At 41.2% G+C, this 22063-nt stretch overlaps 1 long non-coding RNA gene across 44 annotated transcripts in view; it reads right to left on the bottom strand.

Moving 5' to 3' along the window:
* LOC112660539 (uncharacterized) overlaps window positions 1–22063 on the bottom strand; it is a 270043-nt gene that overhangs the window by 50945 nt on the left and 197035 nt on the right. For 10 of the 44 annotated variants that reach the window (XR_007406662.1, XR_003137016.3, XR_004813526.2 and 7 more), the window contains 2 exons: window positions 17572–17667; window positions 11618–13352 (listed from right to left, as the gene is read on the bottom strand). This is a non-coding gene — a long non-coding RNA (uncharacterized LOC112660539). The other 34 variants (XR_007406635.1, XR_004813523.2, XR_007406640.1 and 31 more) reach the window with 19 other exon arrangements.

The raw sequence follows: 22063 nt of genomic DNA, 5'->3' as shown, positions 1-22063 counted from the left end.
TCTTTTTTATTTTTTTAAATTTTTATTTATTTATGATATTCACACAGGGAGAGAGAGAGAGGCAGAGACATAGGCAGAGGGAGAAGCAGGCTCCATGCACCGGGAGCCTGATGTGGGATTCGATCCCGGGTCTCCAGGATCACGCCCTGGGCCAAAGGCAGGCGCCAAACCGCTGCGCCACCCAGGGATTCCATCTCTCTCTTTCTTAAAGAGGGAAGTGGGTCCTTTAGCTCTAGTCGAGCCTTTACATGACTGTCACCCTGGCTGATATCTTGAATGCAAATTCACAAGATACCCTGAGCTTGAAAACCCCCCAGGTGAGCTGACTCAGAGAAACTGACATAGTAAATGTTTATACTGTGGTTAAACCATTAAATTTTGGGGTAATTTATTACACAGCAGTAAATAACTACTCCAATACATATTTTCCATTAATCTGAAGCAATGAAGATTTCTAGTGTGGTGATAGGAGGGATCCTCACCCTTTTTGTGTCAATTTGTGATTCTGCCAATGTGTCTGGAGTCTCTTCTGAAAGGAGCTCCGGGTCAGAATCGGAGGAATGCCTCATGTGAATTATCCGCAAAGCCCGGCCTTACGAACGGTATCCAGGAACTGGCTGTCCTGTAACCCGAAGGCTGCTGGATTTCTTTCAGTTCCTTTATTTTCTCTCTCTGCGGTATCAAGAAATAGGAATGCCCATGAGGTATTCTCATTGAAAGTTCAATCACATGTGAACCAGCGAGTTTAGATATCAGAGGTCATACCTCCATCTCATACTATATTCAAAGAAAGTTTTTATTCTTTGTGGAAAGAAAGTGAAAGGGCAAAATAGCAATACATCTGAGAAACATCCAAAAGGCCAAGAAGAAAGGAAAACTCAACATCATCTTGAGGTGAAAAAATGGGGGTTCATCCAGAAGTGTCGTTTGGGAAGGGTTTCTCCCCTGTTGGACTACAATACATTCTATCCTTTCCTCTTTAGTGTAGGAATCAAGCTATAAATTTGTGGAGCATGAGATTAGGAGGCAAAATCACTAATACTCTGGCTGCCTGAAGGTTGTATTGCTTCTTAGGAGTTGGAAAGGCCTACAGATATCATCTTCTCTTGTTTTAAAACGAGTTTTCTTTAAGTGAATGAAATTGCTGTACTGCCCTTATTTATGAACTCTTTGGGTAGGAAAAAGGAGCTTTCCCAGATTTCAAATTTTAATGCAGGGCCCAGTATTAAAAAAATCAAATGAATAAAGATAAAATAATACAAAATAAAGACTTACCTTGCTTAAAAAAAAAAAAGAAAAGGAAATAGAAGCTCTCAGAATTCTAGTTTTATTTACCCAGTTCACATAGCAAGAATGCGGGAGACAAAAGCTACAAACCTAGGTTGTTTTGCTTCTGAAATCTACCCTCATTTTCTACAACACGAGGGAATTACTACCTTCATTCTAGGGATGAGGAAGCTGATTTTGGGAGAGCTTTAGTAACTTGCCCGTGGTTTTCCTGCTGGTTGGTACCAGAACTCAGATCATAAGTCTTAGTCCAATACACTTTTGCATGACTTATTATCGCTTTTCTGTTTAGATAATGTATTTTGTAAAGCTCTGGAGATATAAATATGAATAAGGTAATCAAGTAGAAAATATCCCCGCAGTGAGGAAACATGTTAGGTACATAAATTAGAATCGGTTTCTTAGATTTCTAGTTGAGGATTTCAAATTTTAAATGAGATGGTGGTGTAAAAACTTCTTCTACTAAGTCATTAAACTGTTGAGAAAATAACTATTTGTAGGAGCGGAAACACACCATAATGTCTCTCTCTTTTTTTTTTTTTTTACCATGATATGTTCCTGGTGATTATGGACCAGCAGCTCTGGCCAGTCCATGTGGCCTCTTTGCCCTACAACCACCCTATAACCAATACCGGTTGTAAATTAAACATTGTCACATCGCTCGAGTGGGCATCAGTATTCTGCAGCAAGGCATCCGAGGTGACCGCAGAGGACACTGAGTGGCAAACAGGAGGTTTCCACTCTAGGCCCTTGGCAGCAAACTGCAAAAGAGACCTTCATTCATGAAGTATTCTTGTTAGAAATATTTCCCCTCATCCTTCTGAAACCTTTGGATGTAACTCACAGCTCATAAGAAACCCAGGGCACAGGGCGTGTGTGGGTGGCTCAGTGGGCTAAGCATCTGCCTTGGGCTCAGGTCATGATCCGGGGTCCTGGGGTGGAGCCCCACATAGGGGTCCCTGTGGGGGAGCCCCTCAGCCAGCAGAAAGTCTGTGTCGCCCTCTGCCCCTCACCCTGCTCATGCTCTCTCTCACACTCGTGCTCTCTCAAATACATAAATAAATAAATATTCAGGGGACAGAAACCAAATTAAACAACACCAGAGAGAAATAATAAAGTGTGACTCAATCTATAAAACAACTGACTCAATTTCTTCTAAAGATCAATGTCATTAAAATAAAAAGGCCGGGAGGGAAAAAAAAAAAAAAGGCTGGGTAGGACTGCTCTAAACTGAGAGAAACTAAAAGGACACACTAGTCCTTGATTGGACCTTGGAAAACAACAACAACAACAACAACAACAACAACTCCAAAGCTATACAAGATGCCTTCGGGACAAATAGAGAAATTTAGATATGCTCGGCAATTAGTCTTGGAGAATTATTATTAATTTTATTATGTGTGTGTCAATTATCAATTTATTGCCTTAGCTCCAAATCACCCTTCAGTAATCACTCTGCAATACTGGATGGACTCTTTGAGCATTTTTCTGTACAGTAAGCATGATGTTAAATTTGTCAATAGAGGGTACAGGAAAGCCATTGCTGGAGGGAGGGGGCTTCTCTTCCTGGTCTCAGAATGGTGCATTTTGCTTTTGCTCCACTTCTCCAATTGCTAAGTGGTGGATGTGTGTCTGTGGACATCTCTTGGCGACCCTGCACAGCAGTCCAGACCCTGTCACCATCCTGATGTATTTTCCCACTAAGGACACTGTGTGCTCCAGATCTCATGCCTGCTGACGCATCCAGCTTTCAGGGTGCACCTGCTCTCCAGCCTGGGCTCTTGGAGCCCTGGAGGTGGCTTCTTGCTTGCCTGGCGACTATGGACCAGCTCTGGCCTGGAAAATCCCAGAGGCTTCTCCTCATCCTTTGCTGTAAGCACACCTTCACAGTGAGGTCTGAGCCCTGCCATGTTTAAACCTCTTTTCTGAGCTAGTCCTTCCTTCCAGCCAAGAGGTGGTTGACATGTATTGCAACTACAAACCCTGGTGGATATACTTGTTTCTCTCTTTTTTGGTGTCACTTCCTTCAAAATGTCATCATCTGAGGTCACTCCCTTTTATACTTCACCAGTGCAGGAGGAGGGTTATGTCCCTGGTACTTGGGGACCACTGGTCTGGTCCCTTCACAATTTCACAGCAGCGACGTACACTGAAGCTCATCGCTGCTGTTGGTTGGCCTTTGTATCCAGCCCCCTGCTTTTATTCCCTAAGACTGCTATATTCCCACTGGCGACCCACCATGCTTTGCTTGGCTTCAGCGGCCTTCGTTGGGAAATGCTTCTGAGCAAACCAAGAAGGCATTGAGGTGGGAGGGACAGGTCTGGAGCTTGCTCTGAAATGTCACATTTAGCTACAAGCTAATACTCCTCATTAGCATTAGTGTTAAAACTGGACCACCAGAGCTAGAGCTAGAGAAAAGACGGTGTGAAGGGGATTTGGAAACCTGACCAGTAAGAAAAGGATGGATGGGTCGGCACTTAGCAGTGCGCTCATGATCGAAGTCTGAGAGATGTGAGAGGAGGCGCAACATCCCCACCGTAAAGGCGAAATAGGCTCCTTCTATTGACTTAACAATAAAGATCAATAACATTTGTTATTTTGTTACCTTCTGAAATTTTTGGCAATAAAGTCCCTTAGAAACCCTCAAGTGAAACTGCAAGCTTGTTCAAGGGCAGAGGCCAGGGAAAGACACTTTAAGAACATACTACCTTGCAGCCAAGGAGAGTGAGGCCGGTAGAAAAGCGGGTGGAGGGGGCACAGAGCCCGGTGGAGAGCCCCAGGCCTGGCCTCCTGTTTGCAAGCAAGGCCTGTGGCGCACAACGGACGGGGGCTTTGCCATCATAATTTCGTCTGTCCCTCCAGCCAACCACAGGTTCCCTCCACGGGCCTTCCCTTGTTCGGATCTGGTCCGGGGGCAGGGACTCAAACTCACAGCTGCCTCTCTTCTCCCCAACCCAATGTCCCCGGCCTCCGAATCTTCCACAGACATCTTCCTTACCTTCTGCAGACTCACTCTACATTTCCTGAGCCCTTTCTTTACCTTGATAATGACTTTGAGTCTCTTTATTCCTCTCTTTTTCCTCCCTTTTATTATGCTTCTTTGGCATTTACACGCGTGCTTCACCTACCAAATCTTGTCTGGAAAGTTCACCGTTTCGGAGCTACTTTAAATCTGCAGATTTTTATCTGCTTGTCACCCACACTGAACTTCATCGGTGAATTATTCCTACCGTCTCCTCTCAGTAAATATTGCTGCACCAATGGTCACTGACAGAACAGACACGAAAACATAATAACTCGGTCCATTTTATCTGTTCGGCTCTTCTCTTTCAGACCTTGCCCGTGTATATACTTAACATACACATGTGGCATTTTGAACTTACTTTTATTTTTATTTTTATTTATTTTTATATTTATTTATTTATTTATTTATTTATTTATTTATTTATTTATTTTTATGATAGTCACACACAGAGAGAGAGAGAGAGAGAGAGAGGCAGAGACACAGGCAGAGGGAGAAGCAGGCTCCATGCTCCGGGAGCCCGACGTGTGATTCGATCCCGGGTCTCCAGGATCGCGCCCTGGGCCAAAGACAGGTGCTAAACCGCTGCGCCACCCAGGGATCCCTGAACTTACTTTTAAAGATTTTTTTTTTTAATAAAAATGGGATATTATGTGCATTGCTCTTTTTTTCCCTTAAGAATATCTCCTGGGCATCTTTCCATGTCATTATGTCTACATTGCTTCATTCTTTCTTGAACAGCTGCGTAGTACTTCACTGTGTGTATGATTGTACTTCATTTTCCCAATTTCATATTTAGGTCGCTTCTCGTTTTTTGCTATTTCAAACACTGCTGCAATAAATAATCTGGTACATATATCTTTTGTGCACCTGTGTTTTTCTGCAGCATAATTTCCCAGTGGTGGAATTGCCAGTTTAATTGATCTGTGCCTTTTGAATGCTAGGAGACACTGCTCAATTGCTCTCCAGAAAAAGTTATCTCAGTTTACGCTGTTACCAAATATGAATGGGAGGGTTCTGCTCTAAATGAATGTGAGTCTTACCTGGGCTCTCAAGGCACCTGGGGGTTCTGCTATTCATTTTTCACTGGTTCTGTATTTCATTGCCTACACAACACTGCCAGGCCCCTTATATTTCTGAGACCCTTAATTTAATCCTGCCATTCTAATCTCAGGAATTGACCTAACCTTCTCTTCTGCAGTCTTGAGTGTGACTGCCATTCATTCTCTCTGGCTTGTTGCCTCATGATCCTGAGGTTGCTGCTGGAGCTCCGCAACTACATCTGCATTAGGAAAAAGGCGGGGGGCAGGAGGGAGACGGTGCTATTGGCATCCATCTCTTTTATCAGGAAGGAAAGCCTTCTCAGAAGGCTCCAGAAGATTTCCCCTTACTTCTTCTTAGCCATAACTGGCTCTCATGGCCATTTCTACAGCAAAAGGAAATTGGGATATTTACTATCTGGCTAAATAGAACAAAACTGTCACAAATATGTGCACCAATCTTGATTTATTGCTTGAGCCTAGACATGCCACGGCCCAGAATAAAATGAAGGTTCTGTTAGTATGGAAGAAAGGGAGAATGGCTATTGAGTTGTAATCCACAGTATTTGCCAACAATATATATTTGCTCAATACATATTTGTTGAATGCAGAGCATAAGAATAGGTCAGCAACCTGTCACCGCACTGAACTGAATCTAAATCCCTGATTTATCACTTAGTTATTCAAAGTCACAGTTTAGTTCTAAGTTACAAATGTTAAATATCTGCATGCAGAACTGTATTTGTGGCCTGATGGGGGCCACAGAGTACACATCCCAGGGTTGAGTGACATTTTGTTCTCATTTGAATTCAAATCAATTTTGTCATCTCTGAGGGGCAGATGTTATGCGTCAAACAAGTGACAGATTGCAGCTTTAATTTAAACAGCAAGATTTGGTTTATAATATATTTATATTTATTGGAGAAAAAAATCCAATGATGTCACTCAAGTGTTTCTTGAACTAAAGTAAAAGATTTTTTTTGTGTTTGTTTTGTTTTTAAATGATAAAGGAAGCAGAGGACAGCTGGATACTCACAGGTCTCATGAAAGAATGGAGATGATAGTGGTCCGCACTGCTCATTTGGATTTAGAACAGCATCACTAGTGATGGTGACGGGACTAAGGTAGGCAGTAGTGAAGACAGGAAATTCATGGTGGTAAGAGGGTGAGGTTGTGGATAGGGGTTATGCTCATCTATCCCTTCTAGAAGGTTATGCACTATGTTAATATAGTACATAGAAAAAACAACAAAAAAGTTTTATTATTTATTTATTTATTTATTTATTTATTTATTTATTTTATTTTTTAACAAACATTTTTTTAAAAAAAGGATTCAAAGTGCTTGTTCACTTTGTTTTTTTTTTTTTCTTTTTTCTTTTCTTTTTTTTTTTGCTTGTTCACTTTGAACAGGAATCTTTTTGTTAGCTGACTTTGTAACTGTATTTGTGATGACTTGGCTGCCACCCTCTTCAGCCCCAGTTTATAAAGCTAGATTTCAAGACACCTCAGTGGCTCAGTTGGTTAAGTGTCTGCCTTTGTCTCAGGTCATGATCCCAGGGTCCTGGGATGGAGCTACGTGGTGGGTTCCCTGCACATCAAGGAGCCTACTTCACCCTCTGTCCTTCCCTACCACTTGTGCTCACTCTCTCTCTGTCCGAAATAAAGAAATAAAATATTTTAAAAAATGATGCTAGATTTCTGTTTTAGATGCTGTAGGGACCAAGGGCAAGCCGCCCCAAGATGGACCGCTCTGGCATGAAGATGATTTTGAGTTAAAAAGCAATCACAACCCAGCAGACTCAGGAAAAACTCTTTACCACCTGGTCAACTGCCTCAAAAGTATGCAGACAGAGGACCTGCTCCAGGAAGAGAGCTAACACCACAGATGATATGAACTAGATATGGTGGACAGGGAAGAAAAACCAGTGAATTTTACCTTTTTAAAAATCACTATAAGAGAACTCACAAACCCAAAACAGGACTCAGCGGCCCAAGTAAACGAGTGGAGTGGATGAGGTGGACACTGCCATGGTTAACTGACAGCGATTCTAAATTTTTGCTATCAGAAATACTTCTGATGAATAGTTTTGTAACTCAAGTTATTTTTCCCATTTTAGGAGATGTCCTTAGGACAGATCTCAAGAAGTATACTTAGAAGATTAAAAAAAAAAGCAGAATTATTTAAGAAACTTTTAACATACATTGCCAGATTTGTGTACCCAAAAGGGACCATGGCAGCCCGGGGATGTGCCCATAGTCCTCCAATCACAGAGGGCAGGGGAGAGCACTGCATCCATGCCCACGGCTCCACGGGCTACTCCTAGCCAATGAGCTGGCGTCATGGAGATGTTAAAGCAGGCCTGTTTCTGGAAGACACTGGCCTCCTCTGAGGGTGCCACTGGAAGGAGGACCTCCCAAGACCTTGCTGACCCTTCCTGTAGGCAGCCAGGCAGTCCAGGTGTTCACACCAGTCAGCCTTCCTTCCCTTTGTCTGAAGTCAGAAGGCCACATGCTCTGGTTGCTCCCAACCTTCCTTGCTCTCTCTCTGCTTTGCCTCACAGGACATGCCCACAAGAAGATTCCTGTACGCTTCACCCAGGCCTGCTGTGTGCTTCTCTTAAGACCCATATACACACAGTTATATTTGTTTCCATTTATTTCCGCAAGTAATCTACATGAGTTTTTGTGGCTTTTTTCTCCGCATTTGACAGCTTTTAAATTTTTGCTACTTTGAAATATGAAGAGGCGCGTCTTCCTTTAATTTGCATTTTTACTCTTTAAAAGATCTATTTCTTAAGGGTTTATTTATTTATTTTAGAGACAGAGAGTGGGGGGAGGGGCAGAGGGAGAATCTCCAGCAGACGCCCCAACTTGGGGCTCCATCTCACCACCCTGAGATCATGACCCGAGCTGAAACCAAGAGTTGGGCGCTCCATCAAATGAGCCACCGAGGCATCCCTAAAAACTTATTTTAGAGAGGAAGGAAGGGAGTCAGGGAGGGAGGGAAGGAGAGAGAGAGAGAGAGAGAGAGAGAAAAAGAGCACATGAGAGGTACAGGGAGAGGGAGAGAGAGAGAATCTCAAGCAGACTCCCCACTGAGTGCAGAGCCCTACGCAGGGCTTGATCTCAGGACCCTGAGATCATAACCTGAGCAGAAATCAAGAGTGGATTCTTAACTGACTGAGCCAACAGGACATTCCCAATTTGCATCTTTAAATAGTGAAATTTTACATTTTTGGCACATGCTTTCTAGCCATTTGGATACTCTTACCTGTAAATGTTCCTTGAGGAGTCCATGGAAACATAGCAGTCACTTTGAAACAGTCACCTTTGAAGGGTGTGTGATCTCCCTTGGTTTTCCTATACTAGGGTTGCCAGCACTCAGCAGATTTTAACAGGAAGGTTCCATCAGCTGCTACCCTTGCAGAGGTCTGACACATGACTGCAGTGTGAGCTCCAGGCCGGGGACAGGAAGACAGCCCAGACGGTTCCTCTTGCAAAATATGAAGAGCTAATCCTGTGTTGCAGCACAGGGTCCCACACAGCCTCCCCTGTGGGAAGGAGAAGAGACTAACATTTATAGAGCAACCTGCTGTGTGCCAGGTACTTCCTTTCTCTCATTTAACCTTACATAGTAGGTATCATTTTCAATATGCTACAGATGAAGAAAATGATGTTCAGAGAATTGCCCAAGTTACACTTAAAGGCAAACTTTAAGTTACACTTAAACTTCACCTAAGTGAAGTTGCCCACTTTCTTTCACTACATCAAACTCCTGAGGCTCCTTTGACCTCAAACGTTTTACATCATTCATGTGGTTTTTCTAAACTTTGTGTTATGTTGCACAGCTTTTGCTTACCTAGACTGTAAGTTCGCATCCTCAATATATAGTAATGAATTGATGCTGATGACGACTTAGGCTGATTTTCTGGAATTTGAGTTAGCTGAAGAATCACCCATAGCTCCCCCTTAAAAGTGGACAGCCATAGTTAAAAGTGGAGATGTGTAGCACTCATGTATCAACCCTTACAAGGGATATCTTCTGAAATGAGATTAAAAAAACAACCAAAAAATCCTGCCTCCAAAAAATCACCAACCAGTGAGAAGGAAAGCAGAAACACAACCCAAATCCTTAGACAAATAGGACTATTTAAAAAAAATAAAATATGACACTATTCAACTCTCAAACCAAAGGATTTCAAGGATAAAGGAATCAAGCTCTATGTGGAACCTCAATTATGTGCAGGGTCATGAAAAGACACAATTGGTTGGCCTTGTCTCTTCCCAATTTGAATATCTGAGCACTCTAAGGTTCTCATTCTCCCGCTCATGCCCCCTTGGTATCATATGATGAGTTAATAAGGAGAAAATATTATTGCATTCTCAGCTTTCACATCCCTAATAAAGCCTATATTTCAAAGCTGTTATGGAACTTCACACAGAATCCAGGTTTAAAGACAAATTAAATACATAAAAAACTAAGGGAGACAGCAAAGTTTAGTTACCTGAGAAACAGCTACTAAATGAATCTCTTCAGTTAGGAACACAAGATAAAAATGAAAAAACTCACTATGCTTTTGCTTTCAATTTTACTTTAGGCCTTATTCAATAACCCTTTTGGCAAGAAATGTACATGTATAATTTAAAGCCATCCTGATCAGAATGTGTTATAATAACTTGACTATGTAAAAAATTTGTCTTTTTTGCTACTGTCATGGAGCTCATCTTTCTGCCAGCTTCAGTAGAGTGGTTTAGGTTAGAGGGCAGTGTTATCTTATTCTATCTTGAATACAGGTAATCAAAGTTGCGGATGGTAGAGACTACAGGTGACAAGCATCCTGAAGACTTATGCTGCCTGGCTACGCCCCTCTGGTACACGGGCGTCTTGGGTGAGCAACAGCTTCCCTTAGCTAGGTGACAGGTGGCCAGGAGAACACGTCGCTTAATTACCCCTCCTTGAGATTTTTCTTCTCCTTTTCCCCCCACCTATGTGTTGTTGCTGAGGACGGCTGTCATCTTCTGCTTTTGTCTTACCTTGTCCACTAACCGGCCTAACTCATTACCTTGAATCCCACCTCCTGTGCTATCTTTAGCTTCCTATCCCTTTTCTTTAGGAATTCCATACCTCGTTGGTTCTCATTGTCACAGCTTCTGAAATGAAATAGGATAAGCTAAAAGACACCTCTGCTTTGCTTTAGAAACTGGGTGAATCAGAATTTCTCCTCTGTGTAACGAAATCGTGTATAATTTATTACCATAGTGTGACTTCGTGAGGGTCCACGTTAGCAAGAAGAGACAGGGGATGCAAAAAGTTGTGAATCGCAGAGGCTCCTACCCCTTGGCTACTAGATCAGGTCCTGTTCCTACTATTTGACCGTGTTCCTTCCCTCCGAATCACATGGATGGCATTTTCCTCTTTGAGGATTTTCTGAAAGTGAAAGCAATCATCTCAATCACTGTCATTCAAACACGATGAGATCTGAGGATGGTTGTTGCAAGAGTTATGCCAGCTGGGCCAAGCAAATGTAGCTGGCATGCTGCACAAGTATGATATGTGGATTGTGATCAGAATACAACTTTTTTCTTTTCCTTTCCTACTGCTTCTCTAAACTCTGTTCAGTGGGGAATAATCTTTCCCTAATCATGGTTGAGAACTACCAAGCCAGTGATTTTTGTACTCCCTCACAAGGAATAGATATCCTATAGTTATTTTAAATCTCAACCAGAGATGTGCTTTACAATTGGAAAGTCCAGGTCAGTGATATCAAAACTGCACCCCTGCTGATGATGGCTTTTCCCTCCTTTCCCCAGACAGATCTGTTCTTTCCTGGAAGTCCTCAGTGGTGAAAGGTGTGGTCCATCAGCTCTCTAGCCTCTGACACTGGCCAGAAGCCCAGGAAGCAAGGGACACACTGGTGTAGCAAAGTTCTTATTTGGCTGGGGGGTTCCCATGCCCTCTAGGCCCAGTGGGTAGTCAGTGCTAGCATCCCTGTGTAGACCTGATAGATGGTTACTCCACATTCTTATTTCTCTTTGTGGGCTTTTGAGAGGGGATCCTACTGGGTGTCTCTCCTCCAGGTCTTACCTAGAAAGGAGTACCTTTCTTTCAGGTGATTTCCTATGACTTTTCTTAATTATTGTGTATCAGGTGCTAAGTCTCTGGCCTCTTCTTGAGATCTCTCAACACCTCCGGGTGCACCTACTGGACAAAAAGCCTACACCCGCTCTTCTCTACCTGGATGTTGTTGGCCTTAAAAAAAAAACAAAAACAAAAATAAAAACAAAAACAAAACAAAAACAAAACCTGCTGGTTATTTTTACCAGAAAAAAAATGGATTTATTTGAGACTAGCAGAGAATTGTAATCTGGGACAAGCAAGCTACAGCAAAACCATAGGCAAGCCCAGAGAACATAGGAGAGGAGTGCTCTTTTGTAAAGGAAAAGGGGAAGTTGAGAAAGCTGTTACAAACAAAATGTCCATTGGAGTAAACTGGAAGTTGGAAGTATAGTGGCTTCTCATTGGTTGAGTTGTGAGTCTCTTGTGAGTAGGACTGCTGGGAGGATGGGAGGAAGGGGAGGAAGTAAGGCTCTCTTCCTCCTGTGGGTAGTAAAGCAGTATCTACATACAACGCACATCTCTTCCTGTTGGGTCTGCAATTGAAGTTCAGTGGTAGGCTGAGAGGTCCCCCTGCCAAATCTTTTGACTCCATTTTAGTGAGGTTTCCCATTATCCATTTTCACAATTCCCCCTTTTTGATTAAGATCTTTCTTTGAAAGTATCACTGATCAATAGTCAGACTCTTTATATTTAGTGGTTTTGTTCCTCAGTGCCAGGAAGGACCTTCACTAGTTGTCCTGTTCTTTGGTGGAGAGAAAGCACAAAGTAGTTGGAAACCACTTAAAGCCACATATGAAGAACAAGGAAGGTTAGGAGGGAGAAACTTTTAGGCACGTCCCATCTAAAGTCTACCTTTTCTCAAGATCATCTCAAATCACTGAGCCAGCATTATCTTGCTGGGTACGTAGTTTTTAAAAAGTTCCATAGTCAATAAAGTATAAAACTTAAAATAATGATACAACACAGAAGTAATGTAACAATTCCAAGTTATGTGACCATACTAAACCAGGACTCTACGTCTGAAAGTATGCAACTGAAATATTCCTTGGCACTTAACTTTGAATTAGGTGAGAAAAGTTCTCCCCATGAAGGTATACCCAGAGTTATGTATGCCTCCTGGAAGTCTCAGTTTAAAGCAGCCATGAAAGCAAAATTGTGGATACTGCGAGAGTGCATTGATAGAATGAACTGTGTGCATTTGAGAAGATATAGTACAGATATAAATATGAAGCAATAGCTAATGAGCTTTTTGCAAAATGGTGCAACTTTAAAAATGGTTTAAAACAGTATTGCTCTGTCAAAAGAACTCTGTGGAACCAAATGTATTATTGGTAAAATAGCCTACAATGTTGCACATTCAGACCATGAATTGGGTAAGAATCCAAAGTTAGTTAATAGTTCAGATGAAAGAAAACTCTGTAAATTCTGAACCTTCTAACCCGTCAGAAAAAGCAAGTGAAACATTAATTTGTCCCAGGATCATGATGGGGCTGTTTCCAAAAGGCCAAAACTCTTCAAAAGAAGAGTTTTCCCCAGTTTGCAAGGACTTGAGAAATGCAGACAAGAGCCCTGTCTTTCTGTGAAAGAAAGAGAAGAAGCAACAATGAGAGAAAGGTACACAGATCTGGTCTGCACATGTTGGAAAAGTGGTCTTGTCAGATGTCATCTGCTTCAATTCCAGGAAATCTTTACTTTCAGGTCACCAGATGGTGTGCAGATCTAATCAGGATTTGGTACTTTCTTTAGATGTATCATGTGAATCCAAGAGTCTATTCTCTGGAGTTTGGCAGCATAAGTGTTGGTTTGCAGTTCCTGATATGGGTCTTTCCAGCAAGGCTGAAGAGTCTTTTCAGAGGAGTCTTTTCCAACAGATGAAAAATCCAGGCTGCAAGGTGTGATACATACGGTTGTTATCTCCTGGGAGTTCACCGTGAAAAGACTGCTCTACCAAAGCATGATTATTTTTAATGGAAACAATTAGGCCTTTACACTATTGAAGTATATCTCCTTTTATTAACTGTGGATCAGACAAGGCAGGAGCCAAGTGCGATGGACATCCTCTGAGTATCTCAAAGGTTGAGAGTGCATGAGTTCCCAACAGGATGGGTGATGGAACAATAGTAATGCTTTAGGCCAAGGTATTTAGAAAATTCCTACAAATGCTGCCAGTTGAGTCTTAACAGTACTGTTAGTGTGTGTGACTGAGGATTAGAGATAATATGCACAGTGAAAATGGTGTAAAACTGGCCAGTAGGTCAGAACTGAAGCACCTGATGGGTTCCCCAATCACTATGAAGTTCAAGGGCACTTCCCCAGGTGGGATAATCTTTTCTAATGGAAAAAGCACTGGTTTGTCTATAAGAGAAAGCTTTGGTCCAGTGAGAAAATGTACAAACTATGACTAAAACATATTTACCCATGAGAGGGGTAAGTTGTATAAAACCCATTTGCATAAACTGGTTTCTCTGGGTTATACTTTGGGCGGATGGGACAAGCGAGGTAGGCATTTTCTGCAGCCTTATTAACTTTTCCCCACCAATACTGGCTCATAAATGTTATCATTCTGTCAGTAAACCAATGGTTTAATGTATGCATAGTTGGTAAGTATTGAGAATTTTAGAATTTCTGAAAGGGCCAGATTGTTATTTGGTCCCAACCAGAGTTCTCTTTTTATCAAGCCAACAATCATTAGATTTTTAGTACTGGCTTTCCTTCTCTTGGGTCAATTTTTCCAAAATTATTATCTGGGAGAACATCCCTTTGGATCATGACAGAAGTCTGGCTATTGGTTTCGAGAGCAGCATTTTTGTGGAAATATCAAGAAGGTGAATGACTTTGGCCCCCAGGGAGCTAAGTCTGGAATGCCCAGGACCCTAGAGCAGTCAATAAAAGCAGAGTGGCTAGAGCAGCCAGAGTATGGCATCTAATACTTTGGATGTAAAAACCACTTATAATTTTTATTCTCAGTACATGTAAAGATACTTCATTGTTTCCATAATATTTCAAAGTCATGAACAACCCCAAAGGTATACCAACTATTGCTGTAAATGTCTGTAGTTTTATCCTCCACTAAAGCACAAATTTGAGTCAAAACTCAGCGCATTAAATTGAAGTAGCCAAAATGTAAAGGTATTGTTTAGGGGCTTCAAAAGGGGTTGCAATTGCAACAGCATAGTCACCACCATATTTACCATTTTCATCCTTTAAATAAGAACCATCAGTACACCGTGAAAATCTGCATTAGTTAGAGGAATTCTGAGTCCAAATGTAGTCCTTATTTCAAGATTATATGCTCTGCTCCTGGTATCTAATCTGAGTTTGAACAAACTTCTAATTCTCTTTGGACACTTCCTGTCCCTTTAAGGCCAGAAGTTTTAACAGGTGGATGCTGTCTTACCAAAAAGGGGTTTAAGAAAGGGGAGCAGAAAAGCAAGTCATCTGTGCATTGCAACACCGTAGAGCCTGATGAAAACCTGCTATCATCCAAATCAGGTTCTAAGGTTTGTGAAAAGTCAGGACCCTTTGTGAAACTGTAGGACATTACTGTCCAGGCATACTTTCATTCTTCCCAAGTTAAAGCAAAAAGGATATTGGCTATTCTTATCAACTGGAATACTACAACTGCATTGCATGGATCAATTACACTGAAAATTTTGCTTTTAGTGCAAAAGGATATTTGGTAGTACACAGGAGCTGGGAATGACAGAGTGCCGAGGGGTTACAGTATTCTTTGCTGCTTGGAGGCTCTGGACAAAACTCCATCCTTTGCCATTGGTTTTTTTTTTACAGGTAAAACAGGTGTATTACAAGGACTAGTAGGGAGGCTCTGAGCCTTGAAGGGCTTCTTTATTTACAGGGTATTGATTCATTCTGGAGAGAGGTTTTGAGGGATCTCTTTGAAACTTGGTGGGGGAATGCGCTCAGGATTCTGCTGATGTCAATTGAAAATTTTGCATAAAGAGGATGGTAGCTGACCCAAGAGGAAGAAATGACCAGTGTCCCCAGACTCAGTTATAGTGCTGTCAGAGATAGAGCATAGAAAAGATGCCGAAGGGCATTTATTTCCCCTGGTTGGCTATTTTGATTACTATTGTCAAATTCTAGAATTATTTCCTCCTTTTGGGAGAAAGAAATTCTGGCCTGATAATTTTCTAAGACACTTCAGCTCAATAAGTGAATAGAGGCAGAAGAACCAAGGGGAAAATGGTGTGTATCTCTCAGAAGGTTTAGACAGAAGGAACTAGTTTCAGAGGCAGGAACCTACTGAGGTTTATTAGAGACCCTAACTATCTGAACTGTTTTTATCCTCCAGAGCAGGGGCCGCTTTAGAGCAGTGGGGTTGAGCCCCCAGAGTGTAGCTCAGGTGTCAAGAAGGACACAGAGAGATTAATTTTCAATCTGGAGAGCTGAGCTGATTGAGAGGGAGTAGTGGGAAGAGCCCCTGTCCAGGATCTGACATTGGGAACTTGGGGAGTTCACTGGAAAGACTGACTAGGGGGCCAAAGGCACCTACCTGGTGCATATAAATCTGTTAACAATCTTTTTTTTTTTTTTAATTTGCTGGCTCTTTGCAATAATACCCTAAACTAGAAGGTTTTTAGTTTGGTTTGGGGGCTTTCATTTGCTAGAGTTGAAAACAGAATTTTATCGATCTTTGTTTTAAGCGACTCAGGTTGTGAGCCAGCCAGTTTGCCATATAAACTAAATCCGGAGCAGCAGTTTCCCAATCTATCCCAGTCCTTTTAATTAAAAGTGAAGGATCCCAGTTCAGCCCGTTAATAGACATAGAAATAAATGCTAGTGGGGTGTATCCAACAGGTAAAGGAAGACCAGAATCCTTCTTAAAGACAAACTGGAGTCAATCGTAATAGTTATTAACAAGTTCATCAGACTTTTGTGAGCAAGCCTGAATTCTGTTTGAAGCAGCAGGCTTGGGAAAAGCTATGGTAACTGCTTGGTGGAGATTTCCAGTGAGTGCTCTACCATCTTGACAAAAGTTAGGGATTTGCTTCTCAAAATCTCCTTCAGGATGTTCCTTTTCAGCTGTTTTCATCCAATGTTTGCCCTGGTCCTCACCAATAAGCACGTGGACTGATAGAAATCTGAGAAACCAAACTGGTTAGTGCAAACAGCAATGGTAAATTCTTCAACAAATCTCTGGGGGGGTCCTCAGTCACTTAGAAAACCCTTTGACTATGGCTTATAGTTTGGCCCTAGTCCTGGGAACATCAGAAGCTTGAGGTTTATTGACTTAGCTTTAAAGAGGCAGGTTTTAATAGGGTCAGGAGAGGAGGGAGCAGGGAGAGATATGGAGGAAAAGAGAAGTTCAGGAGAGGGAATACGGGGAAAGAGCACTGGAGGAGTCGTCTGAGCACAAGGTGTCTGCCAACAAAGAAAATGGAGGAGGGAAAAAAGAGGACCCAGAGCCATTTTGACTCCTTTCAATTGTCTATTTGCCTCAGTTAGTTTAGAAATTGTATTTTGCAAAGAGGCAAACTTAGAACCCTGAAAGCACCTAGAAGCTTCAAGGTGCTTCAAGGTACTATCACACTGGGTATCCCATTCAGTTTTTTTTGTATGTTTGTTTTAGAACTGTGGCTTTCTAATTTAATTATGGGTAAAACAAGTTTGGGGAGACCAAAAGTTCCCTAAAATGGCCATTGAAGTTCTAACTTTTGGTTGAGTCAGTTCACTTAATTATAAATGTCCATGCAGAGGGGCCATAGTTTTTGCACATAAACCCAGCCAGAGGCCCAGTGAGGGTCAGGAGGGGGCCACTCAAAGTATTTTAATGACTGAAATCCCATTTCTTAGAGGTTTTTCTCTAGACCAGAGAGAAATTCCTAAACACCAGTTTCAACAGGATCAGCATGGTTCCAGAAAGAATCAGACCAAAGGCTGGCACAGTTCCATCAAGTACAGTCCAATTTCAAAATGGAGACAGAATGAAGGCCAGAGGAGTGCTCTCAGAGATAAAAACATCACCAGAGCCTTAAAAGAGGTCCTCAATAAAGCCCAAAGAGTTAACACACAAACGTGGAGCTTGAAATCTGGGGAAACCTCACTCTCAAACCCCAAAGTCGGGAAGAAAGCAGTGAACCCACCTGGCTCTGTAGGTAGAGTCATCTGTTTGCTTACCAGCCTTGGAGTTGTTGGGGGTCTCCTCTGGATCCCACCTCTGATCATCAAGTAATGTTAACCTTAAAAGTAAGACAGCTAGTTTTTTTTTAATTTAAATTCAATTTGCCAACATATAGTACATCATTAGTTTTGGATGTAGTTTTCAATAATTCATCCGTTGCATATAACGCACAGTGCTTATCAAATCACATGCCCTCCTTAATGCCCATCACCCAGTTAAACCATCCCATCACCTCCCCTCCAGCAACCTTCAGTTTGTTTCCCAAAGTTTAAGAATCCCTCATGGTTTGCCTTCCTCTGATTTTTTTCCCATTCAAAAACTGCTAGTTATTTTATCAGCAAAGATGAGTTTATTAAGGAACAGCAGAGAATTTCAATCCAAAACATGGATGCTATAGCAAAACCATAGTCAAATCCAGAGAACACAGGAGAGGAGTGTTCTTTTGTAAAGAAAGGAAAAGGGGAAATTGGGAAAGCTGTTACAAACAAAAAGTCCATTGAACAAAATCAGGAATTGGAAGTATAGTGGCTTCTCATTGGCTAAGTTGTGAGTCACTGATGGGCGGGGCTGTGGGGAGGGGAGAGATGGTGCAGAGATGAGGAAGTAAGCCTCTACTACTCCTTCAGGGTGGTAAAGCAGTATCCCTGTGCATGGTCCATCTCTCCCTGTTGGGTTTGCAATTGAGGATGAGTGGTAGTGTGACAGCTCCCCTTGCTGAGTCTTTTGATTCCAGAGGTGTCAACCTCTGGGAGATCAGGCTCATTCCATTGCCAAAAGCCTTTCCTGGAACCCCCACTGAAGGAGTGGGTTTGTCAGTCAGCCCTTCTGCTCTCTAAGTGGAAGCGGGCCAGTTGTCAAACCCACTCCATGGTCCACGCTAGCTTTATCAGATTCAGGCACCAGCTGTCAGTGTCCCCTGGTTCAGACAACACATTTCAAAGCTCTCTGGGAGGTTCCCTTGAAGCCCTCCTCATTCCTTGAAGTAGGAGGTTATACATCTTATGTCTTCCCTGAAGGGGAAGCTGGGACTCACAGCAAGAAAACCTCTGTCTTCGAATAAATCTTTTTACCAAACTCTTTAATCCCTTTCTCTGAGCCCCTTCTGTATCTGTAATGTCATTGATGGGTCCTGTATTAGGCTCTCCAGAGAAACAGAATCAATAGGGTGTATTAGAACACACACACACACACACACACACACACACACACACACGATCTCCGATACTCACACCACCCTCTCTCTCTCCCTTCACTGACATCAGGCGGCATCAAGGTCTGATGGCTCTCTCAGCCTTCCTTGGCTCTCTCCATTTTTTTTCTCAGGACATTCCCCTAATAAAATTCTTATACGTTTAATCTAGTCTTGGCATCTGCTTCTCTAAAGACCCAGACAAACACAGTTATATTTGTTTCTACTTATTCCCCCAAGTAATCTACAAGAGTTTTTTGCTTCATCTTTGTCAGCATTTGATAGTTTCAAACTCTATGACTTTGAAAAATGCAGAAGGTGTGAAAAGAGAAGCCTCAGATCCTACATTAGGAGGATGAGATGGATTTCCTACATTTCCAGTGGGAAACTGGAATACATTTTTCCTTTGGAATTTTATTTATAAATATCACCCATATTCTAATTTATTTATTGCTAGCATAGAATCCTATTTAAGACTCATTATGGTTAAGTGGTATATGGGCTGGTTTCAGGTTCTACGTACCTGGATGATATTATTTTGGGAAAAAGCATTTAGAATTCCACACAGTTGGCTCATAACTGCATATGTACACACAGTCTCAGCTGGGGGTGGCCTGTATTTATATTTAGTCTATAAATGTGGTAGAGTATAAAACATAGGCAAGAAATCAATATCATAACAAACTAAAGGAAAAAAATGAAGTGTGATCATTGAGATACTTCTTAGCAGCAACTTGATATGCCAGTGAATTTCTATCTGTGTAAGTGGAGAGGCATTTGGTTCAAGCAAAATCCTACAGAGACCCAGTATGTAAAATAGATAAAAAGCAACACTGCTGTGGCTTCAGGAGAGACAGAAGTTGGAGCTGGTTGTGCTCAGTCCACCCTACCTATATGACAGCTGCAGGAGAGCTCCCTGGAACCTCTGGGTCTACAGAGCACAGTATGAAACCAGTGTTATATAACACTGTGTCTTCGCTTGCTAAATAGATCCAACAGTCATGCTCAAACACATCCTGGATGTTATGGAAGCATAGCAGGCACTAGCCAGAAATGATAATAAATTTTAAAAAATTAATTCTAGCGTAATTAACATAGAGTGTTATATTAGTTTCAGGTGTACAATATAGTAATTCAACAATTCTATATAGTACTCAGTGCTCATCACAATAAGTGTACTTTTAATCATCTACATCTATTTCATCCATCCCACACTCCTCCCCTCTGTAACAATTGGTTTGTTCCCTAGAGTTAAGAGTCTGTTTCTTGGGTTGTCTATTTTTTTCTTTGTTTTGTTTCTTAAATTCCATGTAAGAGTAAAATCATATGGTATTTATTTTTCCCCAACTGGCTTATTTCACTTAGCATTATAATCTCTAGATCCATCCATGTTACTGCAAATGGCAAGATTTCATCCTTTTTTATGCCTAAGCAAACCTCCGTTGTATATATACCACATCTTCTTTATCCATTTATCTATGGATAATGGAAATAAAGCTACAGAAAACATAGAGGGGCATATATCTTTTAAAATTAGTGTTTTTGTATTCTTTGGGTAATGTCCAGTAGTGGAATTACTGAATCATATGATAATTCTATTTTTAAAATTTTTAAAAAAGTCAACGCCACATCCAACCTGGAGCCTAATGTGGAGCTCGAACTCACAACCCTGAGATCAAGACCTGGGCTGAGATCAAGAGTCGGATGGTTAACTGACTGAGCCACCCAGGTGCCCCTCTATTCTTAAGTTTTTGAGGAAGCTCAATACTGTTTTCCAGAGCGGCTGTACTGGTTTGCAATCCCACCAACAGCACATGAGGGCTCCTTTTTCTCCACATCCTCGCCAACACTTGTTCTTTCTTGTTTTTGATTTTAGCCATTCTGACAGGTGTGAGGTGATATCTCATTATGGTTTTGATTTGCATTCCTCTGATGATTACTGATATTGAGCATCTTTTCATGTGTCTGTAAACCCTTTGTATGTCTTCTTCAAAGAAATGTCTGTTCATGTCTTCTGCCCATTTTAATCAGATTATTTGGGTTTTTGGTGCTGAGTTGTGTAATTTCTTTACATATTTTGATACTAACTATATTGGATATGCCAATTGCAAATATCTTCTCCCTTTCAGTAGGGTGGTTTTAGTTTTGTTGATTATTTCCATTGCTGTACAGAAGCTTCTTATTTTGATGTAGTCTCAATAATTTACTTTTGCTTTTGTTTCCCTTGCCTGAGGAGACATACCTAGAAAAATGTCGCTGTGGCCAATGTCAGAGACATTACTACCTATGCTCTCCTCTAGGATTTTTACAGTTTCAGGTCTCACATATAGGTCTTTAAGCCATTTTTAGTTTATTTTGATGTATCATGTAAGAAAGTAGACTAGTTTCGTTCTTTCCTGTAGCTGTTCAGTTTTCCCAACACCATTTGTTTTCCCATTATATACTCTAGTGTCCTTTGTAAAAAATTAATTAACCATATTAATTGTAGATTTGTTTCTGGGTTTTCTATCCTGTTCCATTGATCTACATGTATGTCTTTGTACTAAGTACTATGCTATTTTGATTACTACTGCTTTTTAGAGTATCTTGAAATCTGGAGTTGTGATACCTTCAGGTTGGTTCTTCTTTTTCAAGATTGCTTTGGCTATTCAGGGTCATTTGTGGTTCCACACACATTTTAGGATTCTTTGTTTTAGTTCTGTGAAAAATGCTATTGGTATTTGGTAGGAATTACATTCAATCTGTAGATTACTTTGGGTAGTATGGACATTTTAACAATATTTGTTCTCCCAATCCATGAGCATGGAATATCTTTCCATTTGTTTGTGTCATCTTTAATTTCTTTTATCAATACTTTATAGTTCCAGAGTACAGATCTTTCACTTCCTTAGTTAAGTTTATTCCTAGGTATTTTACTATTTTTGGTACAATTTTAGGTGGGATTATTATTTCTTTTTTCTGCTACTTCATTATTAGTGTCCAAAAATGCAACAAACTTCTGTATATTGATTATGTATTCTGTGACCTTTCTGAATTCATTTATGAGCTCTAGAGGCTTTTTAGTGGAGTCTTTAGGGTTTTCTATATATAGTATCTTGTCAAATGCAAATAGTGAAAGTTTTATTTCTTCCTTACAAATTTGGATGCCTTTTCCTTCTTTTTCTTGTCTGACTGCTGTGTCTAGGACTTCCAGTATTATGTTGAATAGAAGTGGTGAGAGTGGACATCCTTGTCTTGTTCTTGATCCTAGGGGAAGGGTTCTCAG

The sequence above is a fragment of the Canis lupus genome, chromosome 2 (assembly GCF_003254725.2).
Source record: "Canis lupus dingo isolate Sandy chromosome 2, ASM325472v2, whole genome shotgun sequence".
Lineage (NCBI taxonomy): Eukaryota > Metazoa > Chordata > Mammalia > Carnivora > Canidae > Canis > Canis lupus.
Note: the sequence above shows the minus strand (reverse complement) of the source record. Positions and strands in the feature narration are given on the sequence as shown.